Source organism: Grus americana, chromosome Z (genome assembly GCF_028858705.1).
Source record: "Grus americana isolate bGruAme1 chromosome Z, bGruAme1.mat, whole genome shotgun sequence".
Lineage (NCBI taxonomy): Eukaryota > Metazoa > Chordata > Aves > Gruiformes > Gruidae > Grus > Grus americana.
This window is the reverse complement of record NC_072891.1, coordinates 73,186,451-73,206,085: the sequence shown is the minus strand read 5'-3', so window position 1 is coordinate 73,206,085 and position 19,635 is coordinate 73,186,451. Positions and strand designations below refer to the sequence as shown.

General features: G+C 40.1%; 1 protein-coding gene across 1 annotated transcript in view; it reads right to left on the bottom strand.

Annotated features, from left to right (window-relative positions):
- LINGO2 (leucine rich repeat and Ig domain containing 2) overlaps nucleotides 1–17,197 on the bottom strand; it is a 547,511-nt gene extending 530,314 nt beyond the window's left edge. The window contains exon 1 of the mRNA XM_054809318.1: nucleotides 16,569–17,197. The gene's annotated coding sequence lies outside the window, so the exon portion shown is untranslated. The remainder of the gene's footprint in view (nucleotides 1–16,568) is intronic.
- Between the last annotated feature and the right edge of the window lie 2,438 nt (nucleotides 17,198–19,635).

Below are 19,635 nucleotides of genomic sequence, written 5' to 3'. Positions count from 1 at the left end.
ATTTTTTAATGATCACACATTTTCTAAAGTTAAATGCTTCATGTCTTTTCCAATAACAATATGAACCAACTCTCATGTTAAATCATGTTAAAGAATGCTATTACAACAAATGAGTAAATCTTGAGTTGGTTTACATGATCCTTTTATTACAATAGTTAGTACTACTTGAGTGTCTGCTCCAGTCCAACTGAATTACAGCAGCACTTCAATACAGTAATTAAGCCTGTTTATCTGAAGTCAAGTCAAAACGGTGGCATTACTTACAAAGTCCTTCTTAGATCTTTTTTCCTTTAAATAATTTTTTTTAAAAAGTATGAATTCAACGATTGCTTGGAAACTTCAGTACTGTTTATTTACACCTCTGTTTGAGTACGTATCTAACAATCTGACACAATGGTCTACCTCTTTCCAAGGACTTCCTTCAGCAATCATTAGACGACATGTACACCTTTCAGCTAGAAGTGGTTTGTGGAATTATTTTTATTGTGTCTATTTAGAAAACCTGCAAAAATGTTTTTCAGTCTGACGTCCTTATGATGTTAATTGCTAAGAAGCAAATAACTGAAAGATATCCATTGTTATAGCTATTGTTCAATAAAACTTTTTATTTTCATTATAAGGAACATCCATTTTTCTTTCTTGGTGACAGAAGCTGTAAAGAACTTGTTATGACAGCAGTAAGTCCAAAAATTTCTTCTTCATGTTCCTAAAATAAAAATCAAACTTCTCCAAGAAATGCTGAATTTCTTAACAAAAATAAGAGAAAGTTCTGTATGAATATGCATAGATCTGCTTGTTAAAAACTCTTAACTTCTGCTGTACCATACTCAAGAAAGTAGTGCTTAAAGAAGGGATACATTATTCACTCTTTATTAAGATAAAGTGGTCTTATTTTAATTTTAAAAAAACAAAACCAAACCAAAAAACCACCTACCTAGAGCACTCTGTTTTCTTTGTAATACAATCTTTAAGTGTTGAGTTTACACACCCGCTAGGTTGGTTTGCATACCTTAATTCTGATGATCTGTGGAAATCTGGCTGTTCCTTTGGAAAAAGTCTCCTTTTCCTAAAATGTCGGTAAAGAGACATCTTGGGTCTGAATTCTACCTGGTTTAGCAGGTCCTTGAGACCAGCAAGTTAGGGCAAGGCAAGGAATTGTACAGCTTCCTCTTACTGTTTCAAAAAACACTCACAAAAAGCAACAAAAGCCAGACATGTGCATACTCTAATATAGGCCTTTTCAGAAATGGGTACTGTAAATAACTCCTCCTTTCAAGTTCAGCACCAAGACTTTTACTGAATATCAGAGATTCAGCCTTGACAAAGCACCTGTAGAGATGAGTTCACTAAATTACTACTACCACAAAAAAAAAAAAAGTACAACACAAAACCAATATGCTTATTCAGTACAATTTAGCCCACTCATTTGAGACAATTCAGTTAAGCCCCTGAGATTTATATAAAGTACAGCTTCATTAGATGGACTAATTCATAAGATATAATGAGCATAAATTCATCACATTTGAAAGTCTAGGTTACTGTGCAATGTACTAAGTATATAGTACTGGAAGCTCATCAGATGTCTCTAAGACATTCCCAAGTGTTCTTTTAGTGTTGTACCAAGCTGTTTTACATTTTATATGGTTCACCATTAAAAGGATTTCTGTTTAGCTTATTTAACAACGCTGCAGGGTTATCTACAGCTTGGGAACATGTTACATTCTATAAAGCAGTAACAGCCCATGGTAACCTTAAAGATTTGCAAAATGCCTTTGTAATGATAGCTAGCCATAATCACCATACATACAAAACTCTAAAATATTTTTAGTTTAAATACCTATAAAGGAGCTGTTCTATATGTTGCTTTCATAAAGGAAATCGGTATTTTATATGTAAATATATTCTACCCTCATACAAAGAGCAGCCCCAAATTACAGTAATGATACTTACACTGCAAAGTGTTTCATACCTATGCATATGTTCAGAAATGTACTTGGCCACTTTTTAATTTTCAAATTCAAATATTGATTATGAAACAATGTGGACAGTTCTCAGTCATTTTGTAATACAAATTAGGAAATATCTGATACTCCCACAATCTTCTAAGACCTTGTATAAAACACTATTGAATGTTTTCAAAGTAATTGAATCACAACTTCATCAAACAACAAACCAAGAGGTCATTTGCCAAAGCAATTCTTCTATGCTTTTAGGGTGGGGTTTTTTACCCCTTTTTTTACTAAAAAAGGGGGCCTTATCTTTAAAAAGTTTCCTACAAGGAACTCCAGGCAGAAATGCGTCAGCCTCATTCTCCTGCCACAGCAGAGTATAAAACGTGTGCCTGTTCTTTTACAGCTATAATTGAAAGCAAGGCAATAAGGGAAGTCAGGGAAAGAGTCTTTGACTCTTGAGTCAAGTAGAGACAGAACAGCCTTAGGCATAACAATGTTTTCCTGTGTTACTAAAATCACTTTCCTAGCACTAAAAGAAAATGACTCATTTTAAGACTTTTTTGTTGTTACAGTGCAGTCTATATGACAGTTTCTTGTATAATTCGGTCACAGTTCATTCAGTCTCTCTCAGGATATTCACCAATTCAGTGAACTATATCCAGAAATGAATACAGAATGAGGTTCAGATTCCAACCACTGGTGAGATGTACTCATAAGGGGGCTGCTAACTCAGGAGCTGGTGAACAAATGGTTTCTTGACTACAGTATATGCAGAGTCCACAAATTTAATTCTTTAAACAAAACAGTTCTAACGATACTTAGAAATCGGACACAAACATATTGTTATCAAAACCAGCAGGTGATAAAACTCAGTAAGTACTCCTGTATTGATGTGCCTGTATCAAACACTTGGTCGCTGCATGACATAAGCAATAGTGTGAAAACTCAGGGCAAATAATTCTCCAACCTAGATTCTTCCAGTTCAAAGCTAGCATCACTACTGCCTCATCCTGCATTCTACTTAAATCTGAAACTGCTAATTAAAAGCATATGTAAACTGACATCCTCTTGAACAGGGTATTGTCATGCTAACACCACACTGAGGCCTCCAGAATCTTCACATCAGAAATGATGGATTATGAAATAAACTAGATTTTATGGATTTCTTTGGCAATTCTTCATGAAGTTCCAAAATTATTCATGGATAACTTCTGCAAAATTCATTTTCATCTAGCTTTCTCTAAGGCAAATCATCATCATCAAAATCAAATTTGCAGATTATTTAAAATTATAATTTCACTAGACTAACCAGATTAAGTAAATGCATAATGAAATATATATTAATTTTTCAAAGTAATTTAAGAACCACCATTTCATTTTCATTATAAAAAAAGCCCATGATGAAAAGTAATTAATGCAGTAACTTCACTATTTTCTTTCAATTAATTTATAGTTTTGACTTCCAAAAATATTTTCTGAAAGTCTTGGCCTAAATACTGTTGCCTTTTTGTGACTGCATTTTATTAACAAGAAAGAAAAATGAACTGATAACAAAAAGCTTTTGAGAACTGAAAGAATAGCCACTACATTCTGTATTATAATAAGCACTTAAAATTGCCATGCTGGAAAAAAAGGCTTTTATTTAAAACTTCCCAATCTTTTTACTACACAGTATGAACACACAGGAGTGTAAATTTAATTTTCACCAAAAGCTAGATTAGTAAACCCAAAATCACAAGCTCCAACCACCATTATAATTCCAAAGGGTAGAATCCTTTCCAAATGACAAGCTTAGAAATGAGTGTCTAACTCTTTAATCGTTCAAAATTTGACAACAGCCTACTGGCTGCCATTACTGACAGTATTGGCATCTACTCTTGAGAGAATCCCACAGTGAGTTTGATGTTAAGAGAATCTCACTCAACTTCTGGTTAAAAAATGCCTTACAATACTTCCACTCAGAACTGAAGACACTTCTGAGACAGCTTTACAGGAGATCAAAAGCAGTTCCATTTACATGCAGCCATTAGACAAGTGTTCTCTTTCATACCCTTTTTCAAATAAACCAGGAACCAGACAGGCCTGGCGCCCCACTGTGCCAGGTTGCCATAATAACAAAACAACAAAATCTGGGAGTAAAAGAGACCAGTGCATAAGGACTTTTAAGACACTACCCTTTACAGAAGTCCTACTGAACTTTGTTACCACAGCATATTTAACTTCAGTGATATAGATTCAGTGATGGCACCTTAAACTTTGAAAAGATGCTATACACAAACAACAGCTCCTGCTTCATTGTTTTGGCAGGGTATTGCTGCTGATGGTTTTTAGGTCTGCTAGGCTTTTTAACATTGTGGTTGCTGTTTAGTAACAGTGCTGTTGCACTGATGATGTCCTAAGCCCACTTTTGAATTGGGGGTGGAGTTGTTAGAGAAGTCTATTCACAGACATCTGTTGAATAAACAGCATCAGCCATACACCTTGCTAGCACTTCAGTGACAGAAGGGATTAAGTTGTCTTACATCTTCCTGATCATTAAGCACTTGGCTAAAGGCTGCACTGACTGCATTGACAACCGAGCAATTTAAGATTAGGAAAACTAGAATTGCCAGCTAGAAAATTTAGGATTATATGATCACTTTCCTGCCAAGAAGTGAAAGATACACTTACATGTTGATTTACAACTGAAGAAGATATCAGCAACACAGAAACTGAAGAATATTTTCATTGCAGCTTTTTTGTCTGACATTTTCTATTTAATCATCCTGGAACAGAGAATGTCAAACAGCATGTTTCTTCTCTTGCCAAACAACCAAAACACCAACATGTTTAGGGATTTAACCTTCCTCAAAAATTATTTTAGTCAAATTTTCTTGCCATTTGCCACAAATCCCAGAGAAATAATACCAGAAAACCAGTAACAATTCACTGTGTTGTGTATCAGAGAAGAGAATGAATTTTTTTAAAAAAGGAAAATATAACAACTTTCAAAGACCATAGAGCAGTGCCATCTAGTGATTGCCATCATAAATATAAAAGTTTGCATTAATATCAATAACTGAGCTTCACTCCTGTCTTACTTTCTGAGGCAAAACATTTCTGTAACAAGCTGTAAGGTGAATAATGAGTTATACCAGAGTTCATGCACTTACCACTTCAACAGAGCTCAGCACGAGTATTTCACAGTGAAAACGCTACAGGTCACGGATTCACAGGAAGAACATACCATCATCCCTAACTACAAAGTGTTAGGAAATGAGTTAATATTTTCAGTACTCTAAGAGTAACACAGAAGAAGTATCAGTGAGCAATATCTCTCTTGTTACCTTTGAAGGATGTACTGATAATTAACTGGAATTAAACTACAGGAGAAAGAGGAAGGTATGTAGTTCATACACAAGTGTAAATTATTTTCCTGACAGCTGCAGAAATTGGCCCTGTGGTACTATAAGTGAAATGCCACAAGTGTTCTAACTTAAATAAACAGAAAGGACCACACTATTATGTATATATTGCAGGATTATTTTCTGCAGTTTTCTATTTGCTTCAGAAAGACTGACCAAATGGTAAATTACAGATTTTTGTCAGCTGCATAGCCTATGTGTAACAGAATGTACTGGTAATTTGTCCCAGGCCAAAGGCATTACTGAATTTTCACAGGTACTCACAATCAATTTCAAACCAGAGATCCAATCAATTTACATTCAATAAAATGTTACAGCAGAACATGTTGCACTTTGACAGCTGCTGCTGAAGACACATCAATGATACAATTGTCCCAACTGACTTTGCGTATCTGACACTACCTTTGAAGAGGGTTTAGGAACTTCTAGGTATATCCTACATCAATGTCTCGCTGTCCTCTTTTTCTACCTCCATGCTGATCCAAGTACATACCCAGGGTGACTGTACTTGAAGACAACAATAACAAAAACTTTTTCAATCAAGAGTAGAAAATTTAAAAAAATCCACCAGTTATCTGCATGTCCTCCACTCTACTGTTCTGGTACAGTGTTTTTTAATGTGTCCAAAAAAACCTACGAAACATTACTAGTATCAATAGAAATACCATATAGTTAAGACTGATACCTTTAAAGCAGGAATATAAGCTCTCGATATATTACAGGCACTTATTTAGTGTCCTTACATATAATGTTAATACCTAGTGAACATGTAAATAAAATAAAACTGTAGTCTTGATTACACATTTAAGTATAAAATCCAGTAGCCATGGACATGATACAGATTTCTTATACTGTTACAAAACATCCACAATGACGAAGAAAATTAATTCTCCTATATGGAACATCTCCTTACTTCCAGTAAAACTCCATTTTCCAGCTAAACAAGAGTGTCTCTCAGCTGCAAACTACAGCAATAGCTTCATTACTTTATAAGAGCCAATAGTGAAAAAAAGTCATTATCTTCAGATGCACAAAATATTCAGTACTGTTACCCTAAATTAAACGAGCAATGAACTGTTGGTAGCTGGTAGCTGTCAAATCTAACCATAATCTGTTTTCTTCAACTGTAGCTCTCACCTGACCTATATTCAAATGAAACAGAATATCTCAAATACTTACAACAAGCTGCTTTAAAGTAAAATCAAGCAAAACTAAGCAGAAGTAAAAAATTTTAAATTGGGTTATTTTTTAATCTAATTTCAAGACTGTGTATTGGTATAACATGCTATATGATTATAACTAGGTTCTAATTAAGTATTCAGAGGCTACTGTCTACTCACACTGCAAAGAAACACCTGAACTGTTTTTAAGCAAGACTATGAAGAATAGCAAGTGCTACAGCCACGTAAGTCAAGCTGGTTATTAGTGCAGTAACCAAAAGAGCAACAATTAAATTGATGGTCCTGACTGTCTGGTATCCTTCCTTTAAAGCAATATAAATTGCTTCAGCAGAACAGCTAAAGCCCCAGAGGAACAGATAAATACCCCCAAACACAGGCAAGCAATTGTATAACATGATGTAATGCAAAAGATTTTTTTTTATGGTATTCAGAGCATGCGCTCTTTTTTTTTTCTTGTTTTGCTCTTCTATTGCAGTTAAAAAAGGTTTGCCTGGATATAATACATCTATAGTTTTGAAAGAGAGAAACCCTCCAGAAATTCCTTCTTCAATATTGTTTGGTTAATGTATTATTAATTTTAAAATATTTTGTAATTCAAATTTCTCTTCCCATCATATGACTTTTTGTTTGTCTAATGGGAACAAATAAGATCATAGAAACTAGGATATGTAATATTAAATAACTTCATCATATCTCTACATTTTCCATTTCAAAGCTTTAGCACGTGCTGCAAATCCTGATTTTAGGATCCTGCTGACTATACCAATTTGTTGGAAATCGATTTTTTATACAGTTTTAAGATAGCAGCAATTTAAGATTTATTAACAATGTTATAGTATATCACAAGATATACCTTATGATATACCTTGTATGATACTTAGTGACACTTGATTATCAGTCAATTAAAAAACAGTGATTCTATAAAATTTGTTACAATCAAAATTTTGTGACTTAAAGATTCAAAAATGGCAAGGTTCACACAAGACTTATGACAGAGTTTTCTAAATCAAATCACATATACATAAACACACACACAGATACAGACACAAATACAGATGCAGATACATAGGTTAACCTATGATTAAGACTTTTCTCTCTTCACAAATTGTAGTGGATTACTCACTTTTTTTCCTTCATTGGTGTTGGTCAGTGGACGATCTATGAAACCTTTTCCTTCATCAGCAACTATCAGTGGACATTCTTTGAATCCTTGTGAAATGAAGCCTGAGAGGCATCCCAGCTCAGGGGTCACAGATCACTGTGGTCCTGGAGAGCTCAAAGGGTGGCAAGTAGGATCGCTATTTATAGGATTGCAATATGATTGACTTTGGCAAGGTTTTAGTGTTGTGTGGTTTGGTTTTTTTTTTTTTTTTCGGGCCATAATTCTTGTCAAGAATTCTGGTATCTTCTCTATCAGGCTATAAAATCTGGCTATGATCCAGGCAGCAGGAGTTTCAGGTATGGTTAGGGCGTGCCTGATTGTCCCAACTCACTCCAATTGTAACCAAAACAAGAACACAATGTTGGGATTGCAAAGTGGACCGGGGGGGTAACTGCACCACCACAGCATGTTAATCTCAATGTGTATGTAGGATTTTAATTATCTACTCATCATAAGGATTTTTTCTCTTTTCCTTTTGCCTGTTTTGAAAACTACGAAAACTGTTCACATGGAGAAAGGCAAAAATAATTATTGAAATAGATCTAAGTAAAATTTTTGTATCTTCCTTAACCTCTTTTTTTTTTTCTTTTAATGTACAAACCATTTAAACTTGTCTTTTCATTGTAATTCTTTGACAGGAGATATTTGATGACTTATTCTGCAGTCCCCAATGCATAACACTGCCCAGTACTTAATTACTTCAATGTTGAAGTAGAAATTATATCTATTTCTTCACAAGAACTAGTTTTTACAAAATCCCAAGTGACTCCTGTCCTGAAAACTCTATCTCTAAAAGAAGAGGAAAGACCTAACAACTCAGCTTAACTTCCAGTAGCAGAATACGGTATGAGTAAAATAAAAAAACTTTACAGAAGTGTTTGCTGTAAAAAGCTACAATGTCAAATTATTTACAATCTTTTTTTTAAAGAACATGCATGTAACTTTGTCCCTTTAATCAAGGTGTTCATAAAAACATATGAACAGTTTGAAGGAATATATCATCAGCAAGAAAAGTGTTTGATAGGAAGACTGCAATTGTACACCCACTTTAAGTCATGCTGACAGTGAGAAGGAGGTCAGACAGGACTGTTTCCACCAGCAGATCTGTACAGCTGTCTCCTTAAAGTGACCAGCAGTCTTATATTCTTCTAACATGTTCATCTAGATATTTTAGGATGTTGATTTAATTTATTTTTCTCAATTACTTGTTTGGGTTTTGACTGACTTATTATTAATTCCTGACATCATTTTTCTTCCTAATAGTTGGCTATCTTCCAGGTCAGACATAGTATTTAAAAATAAATTACAGATTCAGAAGTCACTCAGATGCTCAGCTATGTATTTCCTTCAGAAATCTTGGAAGCAAGCCATTGCACCCTTATGATTTAGTGAAGTTTAATTTCTGCAATCGTTCCACTGCTTTTTATCTTATCTTTTTATGCTTTTTATCACTATATTTGTAGTAACACTAAGGTAACTACTTCTTCCTCATTCTCTATGGAGGCAAGAGAAACAAGGATTTCTTGGGTTTTAAGCTTTCCTGAAGCTACTTATCTACTTTATAATCTAGTCTAGCAAACTCAATCAATTCCCAATTGGAATGAATTCTTGTTTTCACTAGGGTCTGTTTACACTAGGAACACAGAGAAACTTTTATGTCAAATTAAACTGGTCCACTCACTCTTTCAAGGCTTCCACTACCCAAACTGCAATAGACATTTTCTGTCTCCATGTCTGCCCACAGCCCAAGTGGTTCTTTTGCATCACAAGGTGTGCCAGTTCACATGGGGAAACCGTCAAAAGCTGGCACGAGATAGGTATTTTCTCAACACATTTGGTTGGTAATGCTCAGTATTCCAGACCAAAAAAAAAAAAAAAGGATGAAAATCAAAAGTACTATAAAGCCATACACTAATGTAGAATTCTGCTTATTCTTCCAGATTATCTCATGTACTGATCTAAATATAACTCATTTCTCATTGGTTCCTCCCCAAAATCTATTCCTGTTACTATTGGTGAATGTAATAATTTCTATTCAATAAAATCATAAATGTAATCTTTTCTTCTATATAATTGCCCTAGTCTGTATAGCTACATGTAGCACTGGAGGTATTCAGAGGAACCTCTAAAGCAAGCCTTGTATTCAAATGTGACCCTTAAAGATGAGTGTTTAGTTTTCTGAAGCTCCTGACACTTTCTAACACCCCTGACAGGAATAGCAATATACTCTCTCCTTTCAGGACAATTATTGCTATGCCTAGAAAACCGCATTACAATTTTTAAGCTTAAGTGCAGTTGGTTACTTCTGAGAACAGCCAGCCACATTGATGCCAGGAGGCCACAGGCTTGGCTGGCACTCTCATTCCCCAACACACTGACAGGCACACACCACCACCAGTCCTGCTTCAGCCTTCCCTACTCCTTTCCTCTTCAGAAAGATTTGTTCTGTTGTCACAAGCACCCACAAAGCCTACTTCCTCCTTACTGGGGCTGTCAGCTGTAGTATGACCCAGCTAAGGGTCTGCAGATGGAGAAGTCACAAAGTCTTCTCCCTCTCCTTTTTTTTTCTCCAGGGCCTATGGATAAACAGAATTTCTTCTTCCCAAGGAGCTTGTTTCTCTCCTGATGTTATAGCAGCAGTCTTTATAACCCAGTCAGTCCACCTGGACAACCAGAATTCCCAACTGCTACCTCCCAACCTGACTACAAATCCTTCTGACAACCACCTGCCTGGGGTGGCACCAAGAATTTACTACATCATAAAGAATGGCAGAAAAGTGGTTACAGGTCTCAGTAACACATTTAAATACTTATACATTTGTAAGATACACGTATTCATTCAACCTACCTTTGGCTGGGAATTAACTAAAGACTTTGACAGTCCTGAAAGGTTGGGGTTTTTTTCTCAAAATAATTTTAAAAGTCTGAATGCTCCTATCTCTTTCAAAGATCTGAACTGTATGCATATAATTTCTCTTCATAGCTGTAGCATATGACTTCAGCGTAAAAAACTCAGGCTATAAATTAGTTCCTGACATAATCAGGAGTTTGCAGACATTCATATTTCCCTGGATCTATCAACAGTGTGAACTACTGTTCTAATAAACTGAAACTGGAGTCACTGGAATTAACTGACCTTCACCAGTATTTCCCATCAGACAGCCATAACAGCAAACATCCACAAAGGCTAAGCATCATTCCTGAAGAAAGTGTTTCAAACACACATCCCACTAGCACCGCTCAAAACCTAATGGGCTTTATTATCCACTACTGTAATAAATTAACATAGTCCCATGGAATTCAACAGAGCTTCACTAATTGATGCAATTGAAGAAGTTCTACTTTTTTGCTATACTCAGGGAGAGCCACTAACACAAGCCATGACTCATGTCTAAATGCAAACTGAACGCAGAAGTTGCAACAGGACTCAAAACAGGGTGAGCTCACAGTGTTGAACAAAGAACACTAAAGTACAAATAGTATTCACAATAAGATGAAACACTGCAATTTATTTCCTAACCACAAGTGAATTTGTATGTTATGACTAGGTACTTTTAGCTGGACTTTCCAGGAGAACTCAAACGTTAGGAAAACACTCCGGGACTCTGGACTATTCGGTCAGTTTGACGCACCCTTAGCAGCCTACTACTGCCAAGAGGAATGAATATCCTGTGTTGCAGTAAGAGTATGGTGCTAATAAACTGCTGGGTGTAGGCCAACCATTAGAAAATTTCAGCGCTGAGGCCCATGTGCTCCATGAATGGGAGTCTACTTGATGGCTTCTCACAAGGGAACATAAATCTTTTTGCTTTGCAGGAAACAATATCCTGAAAAAGCCAATCTCAGCTTTTCCTCAAAAGACCCTCTCTTGCAAAGCTCTTCACGGTCAGTATCTACTGCTGTTCCACAAGGACTTCACCAAATCGTAAGTTGGAATGCAGTTTATGAAGCACAGCAGTCAAGAGATAAATATCATTTGCTGAAAAATTTATGTTGTTTTCTCAGAAACAATATGAGTGAAGGAAATAATAGGAGGAAAGACTAATAAGAATTTGGAAAGAGGACAGAGGATGACAACCTAAGTAGCTGTCCAGTTCTAAGGCCAGCCTATTTGGTTTCTTTAGCAGCGTCATTTACTGTATCACACTATCAGTTACAACAATCAGAGAAAGGATTCCAGTGAAATCCCACGTTTCCCTAGAGATGGAGCTCTACATTCGTAAGCTCAAGGATGGTCTTTGCCCTGCCTCAGTAAATGCCACTCCTATGGCTCTTACAAGTTTTCAACACTGAAGATAGGTATTCTTGAAATTATTTTGGGGGAATTTTCCTATTAAAATCCTATAATCTGAGCTGGTGACCACTGGTTGCTCTTAAGCATGAAATGTGAATATCTGAACAACTGCAATTTTTAAAAGTATAATTTCAAATGTAAGAAGTATATTATCATTGCATGTAAGAATTAAGATATCTTACCTAAAGTTTTACAAGATACATGATTTTTTACCATTTAAAAGAAACTGTCTTCACCTAAAGGATATCTTTAAGACAACACACAATTTTTATTTAAAAATGTAAAAATAGAACATACATTTATTAAAAGTAATAAAATATTAATCAAAAGCTACTGGTGTATAAATCCTAGCTAAACAAAAAGCAACAGGACTATAGAATAACTGTTCCTCTTCATTCTGAACAAAGAACAGATATTTTGCAGTTAATTAGACAAACTCCATAATAAGTAAGCTTTTATACAGACAAATCTCTCTGCTGAATTTAATTCTGTTCACTCCATTCAAATATATTACAGTTCTATTACCAATGATGACAAAAACTTTGCTACTATTTTACTTTTTTCCTTGCACTGCAACTTTAATTTTGAGATTGACAGCTAATGAGTTATGTTGCTTTATCTATATAACTAAAACCCAATTTTCTCAATTTTCTTTATTTTTGGGAAATGTAATTGGCCCATCAGATGAAAACTCCATGCCAATTTCCTTCAGATACAATTAGCCTTCTGAAATAATTTTTTTTAATCACCCTACTTTGACAATGTTATTTAAAATCCACTAAGTATGGTAAGATTTGGCTCCTTCTTGCAACTCAAAACCAAAAGAGACTTTCCTGTCTTTATGAAAGGACTAAGAAAAAGATTAGCTGAAATGCTACTCAATGGTAAGAAGCAGTTCGTAATATTTCCATTTTAAAATATTCATTCCAATGCACCCTTATTTCTATTTGTATATAATATGGAGTATTTCTGAAGATAGGTTAAACTGTTCACTAATTCCATCTCAAAGAAAAGATGTTCACCAAGTATCCACACTGAACTACTATGACTTTCATAATAATCATTAAGCTGAAAAACAGTGTATCAATATATAACAAGACTTGCCTACAATCTGCTGAAACAGATATCTACTTCAAGTTTCAAAGGGAATGAGAGATTAGACTTTTATCAAATAACAACTCTGATCAGTATGATTATAAATAATCTCATGAACTACTGCTTCACAGGATAGTTGCTGAAAGGAAGAGAGAAAAAAACCCCACAAGATTTGCATTTTATCAACAGAAAATGGGTCACCTAAATGTCATTATGCAACACTGATGACAGTTTATCTTCTATGTTTCCTCCCTCTACAGATTTTCATCATTAAGAAATGGAATTGTCCCCAGGAATCAAAAGGCTTATGAGATGGCGAGCAACTCAAACATGAGCTCTACTCTGCACATCTCATGGGAATAATATTGATATCTCAGCACCGAAAGCATCGATTGGTATGCTGCATGAACATAAGTCTTGAGGAGCAATGCCTATAAATTTCAAATACTTCAATTTCATTCTTTACAGAGCTATCTCATTTATTTTAATATTTTTCTAAGATAACAGAGAAGCCACTCTTTCCCGAATAGAAGAAAAAGGTTGTTTTTATGCTTTCAAATTAGGGAAAAAAAGTTCCTGGCTGAAAATACATGAGCTGAAAAGATTTTGGAAAATAAACAGTTAAACTAGTCACTGTACTAATTAGAAATGAGCAATAATTTGTAAAGATTCATAATTAGACACAGCTTAAACAAATCAGCCTTATAATGACATAGGGATGTCAATCTGTGACTAATTAGAAATAGAATTTTCTTAAATGTCCTGAATATCTGTACAAAAAGTGAAGAGAAAGTACAGAGAATTAGAATACATTTAACATGTTATAGAACTAGTAGCTGAACAAACTCTTTGGCAAAAGGAAAATGCAGCAATATGCATACCTAGTATTGCATAAATTTACTGAAATTGATCCACTTATCCCTCCACTTGACCCTTATCTGGATTTTTAATTATCAGCAACAGCTGGAAGGAAATCTACTTTCTCACAAAGGATGAGCCAATTAACAGATGACCATATACCAAGCCTTCAGAACACCTTAACCTTTTTTTCCCTGCTTCAGTCCCTGAGGTTTTGACAGTCAAAAGGTATACAAACAAATGAAAAAACCTCAAAACAGGCAACAATCATACCAACATGAATTATAAAAATCACCACAGGAATCCTACTAGAATCTTCATCGATATCCTTGCCAATAACCACACCCACTCAGTGTTTATGTTATTCAAGTGGTCTTAATACAAGATATGAAAAAGCCACTAACATAGACTTACATTTCTAAACTCAGCACAGAATCACTAATATTCCGGTCTCCAGACCTCCTTACCTTTCTGTGTTGGAGGAAAATGATACGGCTTCGGAACTGCGAACAGCAAGTTACTCTGGTGTTTTTTCTTAACTGTAGGATACCCAAATCCATGGTATTAGTTTGCAGTGGCATGTCACCATAGTACTAATCACAGCACTTGCGGACAGCTGTCTAAACTAACAAGCTTCTCTAATACTTCTAAGTCTTCCTTCACCTATTGCTGCTACTATGCAGGATAACATTTCCACCTAGAGCCCTTTCACTGAATGCTTGGATCCTAAAACGATAACAAAAAATCCCTGGTATCTGTTATACTACCAAACCAGACTGTTCATATGTAGCCGATCACACCTTATTTTGTTCAGTTTACGTAAGTGTTATCCTTACTTTCTGAAGAGGGAATTCAGAGCAGTAAAAACAGTTTTCAGGGATCTTCTGTTTACCTAAAAGGAATAATATCACTGTTGTGCTGCACACAGATTAGCTACTGTCCAAATCACTAGATTTCAAGTAAGAAAAGTAAGAAGGTGGCACAGTAGCTAAGGAGTCAATTGTTTTAAGTGCTGATCTGAAGGAAAAATCCCAAATCACATTTTGACTGGGATATTTACACATACACAGTAGGAGCAGGCACATACCAATGTTAGTGCACCCTCCTGTATGGTCCATTATGTAGCAAAGCAGACCACACCGCACCTTCACCTTTACAGGGAAGCACTGACTGGAAAGGGTGTAGCCTCTAATGGCACTGCTGGGTGCTTTGATTGCATACAGAAGGGAAACTGACCGTCTCTCTTAATTCTGTGGTTTTCACTGGAAGGTAGAAGCTCAGGAAAGTATATCCTTCTCTTCCACCTTGTATTGGATTTTTTTCATGTGGACAGAGCTGTTGTTCTTCCTGAATGATGAAAAAAATGCTACATAATTCTTCTAGTTTCAGATGAAATCTTCTTAGACACACTTTACATTGTAGAACCCTCAATCCCAGATGCATCACTGTAGGAAGTAGGGTAAGACTTCAGAACTACTGGGTGAATGCTTTACAGGTTATGGCTTACCTCCCTGAACATTTCACAAACTAATTTTCACTTCCATTCCCTTAGTGCTGTAGTTTTGACTGAAATAAAGACTGCATGGCTCATTTTCATGACAAAGCCACAAAAAACCTCTGTGCTCCTTTACCCACCCTGCCCCGAACTTGGCAAGCAATGCGAGTTCAAATATGATTTATTTTTGAAATGTTCAGGTGTTTTCCTTTTTAAATGAAAAGGTCTTACTTCTGAAAGAACAGCATTTTGAAATAGCAGCATATAATGAGAAAGCACTGCGGTTCTCTGCTTGGCAAAGAAAGCTATACGGGGAAAAATGCTTAAGAACGTTTGATGTTTACTCTAGCAACTATGGGACAGGACTTGCAAAACCCTGTAATTTTGAGTCAAGACACTGGTGAAATGATATAACAGCAGGTGATTTTCTTGCCTTTGTTTTTCTTCCAGGTATCTTCAGGAGCACCTGCATGCACTTCGAGCTGTTCCTTTAAACTGGAGATATTCAGAATTTGCTTTGCAGAAGGTAAAACAGTGTCTTCACCGCCCCCCCCCAAAAAAAAAAAAAAAAAAGCGCTCCACTTTACTGATGCACGTACTCCAGCAAGCACATCCACCACAGTAGCGGACACAGGTGGGGAAGCATCTCTGCGCTGGCGACAAAGGACTATTGTGTTTGTGCCACGTCGCTTGGAGCCCCCGGAGGACTCCTGCCCTCCATCGCACGGCTGCCAGCCCGGCGGGGAAACCTCTTCCCAGGGAGGCTGTGATGCTGGGCTTGGCACGGCGCCCCCCCCCCCGCCCCCCCCCCCCAACTGGTGCACCCCGACACCACCCCCCCCGCCCCGCCGCCGGACGGGCTGAGCAGTCAGCCGCTCACTCCAGACCCCTCGGGGGAACACAGGACGAGGGCGGCGGGGGGATCCCTGCGCCTCGTCCCGCCGCCTCTCGCCCTCCGCAGCCCCCTGGGCGGCGCACGGCGGGGCGAGGGGGCGCAGCCCCCGCGCTGCGGTCTCCTCTCCCCCCCTGCCCTGCCGCCCCCCCGAAAGTTACTCTGCCCTGACGGGCGGGCTCCCCGCGGCCACAACCCCCGACGGCACTGGGGGGGGGGTACCCTCATCGCTTACCTGGCGCCTGCCTGGGCGCTCCCTCACGGCGAGCGGCGGCGGGGCGCGCCGCAGCCGGGACTGGCTCTGCCGCCACCTTCACAGCTCTCTCCCGAGGTGAGCGACGCGCGGGACTGCGGCGGGGAGCAACCGGGGAGCCGTGACATTTAACCGGGCGTAAGCAGGGTCGTGCCGGCCCCGCGGCGCAGGCGGGGGTGTCTCTCCTCCCCGGCGGGTTGGGCAGCCGGTCACCGCCCTCCTTTCCGCGGGCAGGCTGAGACAGAGGGCGAAGCCCAGTCCATCCCCCGAGACCCAACCGCAGCGCGCTGCCCAAGCCGGCGGCGGCTCCTTTCCTCTGCTCTCCTCCCGTCTGGCAGTCACCGCTGCCCCTTCCCTGCGGCGGGGGGCGAGGGGCGCGGCAGCCGCAGCAGGGCGGCGGGGGCGAGGGCTGCCCGTCTGCCCCTCGGCGGGGCCCGGCAGCAAGGGGACGGCGGCGGGGCGCGGTGGCGGGCGGGCGAGCGAGCGGCGGGCGAGGCGGCAGCGCCGGCAGCGCGGGGAGGCAGCGCCAGCTCGAGGTGAGGGCGGGCGGGCGGTGGGGGGAGCGTCTCTGTCAGAGGCGGAGCGGCTCCTTCCGCGCGGCGGCTCGCACACCGGCGAGTCCCGCCGAGGCGGCAGCGGCACCTCGGGGAAGCAGAGCGGGTGCGCAGAGGGGCGGGCGTACGAGCCCCCACCCCGGTCGCTGGCGGGCTGCAGCCGGGCGCCCCTAATCCCGGCGGCCGCTCCCCGCCCGCCGCCGCGCCGTGGGCAGGCAGCTGGCCGGCCGTTAGCCCTCCCCCGCCGTGAGGAGGGGGCGTGCGCGCGCGGCTCCCGCACCCCCGCCAGTCGCCGCGCGGGGGGCGGTGTGGCCGATCGCTCCCGCTTCCACCCCTGCCCTTGCCCGACCGCTTCCCGGGGAGGCCAGGGCGGCTCCGCGGAGCGGGGCCACGCCGCGGATTTCGGAGCCCCCCTCCGCCGCCTCCGTGGGGTGCCGCGGTTTAGGGGTGTGTCTCCCCCGGGAGCGGTGGGGCGCGCGGAGGAGGGGGAGACCCGGGCGGCCATTTCCAGCGCGGCGCAGCGGGGAAGTGAGGAGGTCGCGGGTTCGCGGCCGGCGGGGCCCCACGACCCGAGCTGGGACCGTCCTGCTCCCCGCCCGACGGCGCCGCTCGGGGCAGTGCTGGGCGCCCTCGGGGTGTGTGGGGGGGGGAGCGGTGGGGAGAGAGGACAGCGTCCGGCGGTCACAGCGGAGCGACGGGGCGCACTCTCCTCGGGCAGGCCTCGGCGGGCGAGGGCTGCGGCCCGACAGGACGCGTGCGGCTGCTGCGAAGCAGCGAGCATCGCCCTCGGCCTTGTGTCCCGCAGGTGGCCGCGTCCGAGGCCTCCCCGAGGCCGTGCTGTGGAAAGGACGTTGGCGCCGTCGGTGGCATGAGGGCGTCTGCGGCCTCTTTGCTGCCTGCTGGGGTTGTGATTGCTGCTGGACGAGCTGTTGGCGCTCCGGTTCCTCCCTGCATTTGCAGAAGTCGGTGCTGCCTGGTTTCTGGAGCTTGGTACCCCACCGTCTGTCCTTTGCACGCTTTGAAATAGTTCTGTTTAACACATCTTTTAATGGAGGACGTGGAGTGTGAGGTTTGTATTGAGTAATTCAGGAGCAGCCAGTTCCCTAAGATGATTTTAAGAATGATCTTTATTTCTTTATAATTTTTTTACCATCAGCAAATCGTGTCCCCGTCTGTAGAAACCTGGCTGGAGGCTGCAATCCTCAGAAATCTGCATATTATAAAACTGATGAAAAATTGGCACATGTAAAGAATTTCTCATACCAGTAGGAGCACTGATGTGAAAGTTACAAATAATGGAATGGTAACTGTGAGTTGCTCATTTTTTTGGCACTCTCCCTTCGCTTTCGCACTTGTACAAACATCTGCATGTACACAGTTTCCATAGCTTTTTACTAACATAGCTGGGTAGGAGGTAAATGAAAATACACATAACCACATTCTTCAAAACCCAGGCACAAGTTTTGTTGGCAGTGGAAAACTTAGAATAAAGGAAGCTAACAAGAATTAAACATAGTTCTTTGTTCTTTTACTACCAATGATTTGTCCAAGGTTTTTGTTGGTTTTTTTCAGGAAGCATCCCAAGCAGTAGCCCTGGTATACTTCAGAGATAAGAAAACTATTCTCTTTACAGCAGAAGCTTTTCCCTTCACCATATGCAGTCTGCTGCTGTATTCATTTCAGTGCTATCAAGACTTTCTAGTTTCTTTTGTCTCCACCTCTGGCCTAAGCCACCCGAATAAGGATGCTAATACCAAATAAGAGTAGCTACCTACCTTTAGCCTCTAATAAATGAGAAGCTAACGAGCAGTATTTTGACCTTGGCTTTATGTCTGGCAGTGTTATAATACATGTAATGCACTCATCGATAAAAAGAAGCACTGCTAATCCAGAATCCTGTGCCATACAGCTTATCCACACAGGAGAACTATGGCTTATAGTACATTGTATGGAATATCTTAGAATTGAACAGAAATGCTGTGAAGGGATAACCTATAATAAAATGACTAAGAGATCCTGAAGAGTCTAGAGAAGAACAGAAATAAACAATACCTGGTAAAACTATTTTCATAGAATAAACTCCCTATTGTGTGGATTCAAAAGCAATTGACTCATTGACTTTTTCAAGTGAACCCATTTTTTAGAATGTGCTGACCACATGGTGCAGGGTTCCTGCAAGTCATCTCAAATTGTTGATTACTACTGATACCCAAAGCTGTTAGTTACTACTGGTACCCGGTTGTTGAGCTATAGTTAGTTTAAAAAAAAAATTAGAAAACATTGTTCTAGTTTCTTTTGAGTGCTAATAATACAAAGAGATTGCTGTTCTGAGGAAATTACACTGATGTTTTCATACCCAGTGGAAATTTTATACTGCATATAGAAGTATCTAAAGTAATTTTTCTGAAGGTTTATAAACAGCAAGATAAAGTACTCCATCTACTCCAAGAAGTGTACTGACAACAAGATAAATGGGAGTCTCTCCTGGATACTGC